This window comes from Solanum tuberosum, unplaced genomic scaffold (assembly GCF_000226075.1).
Source record: "Solanum tuberosum cultivar DM 1-3 516 R44 unplaced genomic scaffold, SolTub_3.0 scf00425, whole genome shotgun sequence".
Taxonomy (NCBI): domain Eukaryota; kingdom Viridiplantae; phylum Streptophyta; class Magnoliopsida; order Solanales; family Solanaceae; genus Solanum; species Solanum tuberosum.
Genome location: NW_006239347.1, coordinates 163,948 through 164,690, shown reverse-complemented (window position 1 = coordinate 164,690; position 743 = coordinate 163,948).

The window sequence follows — 743 nt, the reverse complement described above, 5'->3', positions numbered from 1 at the left end:
CCAAGAGCAAGTTTGAGTAAAATGTACACAACTTATACATGATTTGGTATATGTTAGGATGTATATTTTTCTGATTGTTGCATTGTATTGTAGGCCAAGAAAATGGCTTACAATACACAACAACAAATGCAATACATTACCTTGAGTTAGGCCGAACGTGTACACCTTTTGTCATGAAGATGTGATCTTATCCACCGATGGGTCCAGGCCTCATGCTTCGAGTTGTGAGGCAATCCAGAGACAAGAACGATTTGGTTCCAGAGGTCATGCTTTGTCTTTGCCAAGTTGAATAAAGCAGTTCGACTGCACGCAGGTTTGGGTTTTTAGGTGTGTTCTGTGCATCCAATCCATTTGTAGCAGAATTTCCACATATATAGGGGTAAGACTCGGATTAGAGATTATATAGAAGCACCCCCAACCCCCTTCTTTTTCCTTCCTTCGAGTAGGTCCGCTCACTGGAAAGTTAGGTCAACAGAAAGGTTCCATCCTCCAAGGAAAAAACCCAACAACTTTGAAGTAAGAGTAGAGATCAAAACATACCTTCTTGAGAGTGCATCAGCAACCACATTCTCCTTTCCTTGTTTGTAAGCAATTACATAAGGAAAAGTTTCAATAAACTCTACCCATTTAGCATGCCTACGACTAAGTTTACCTTGGCTCTTCAAGTATTTTAATGACTCATGATCAGTCTTGACCACGAATTCTCGAGGCCACAAGTAGTGCTGCCATGTAGCTAACGCCCT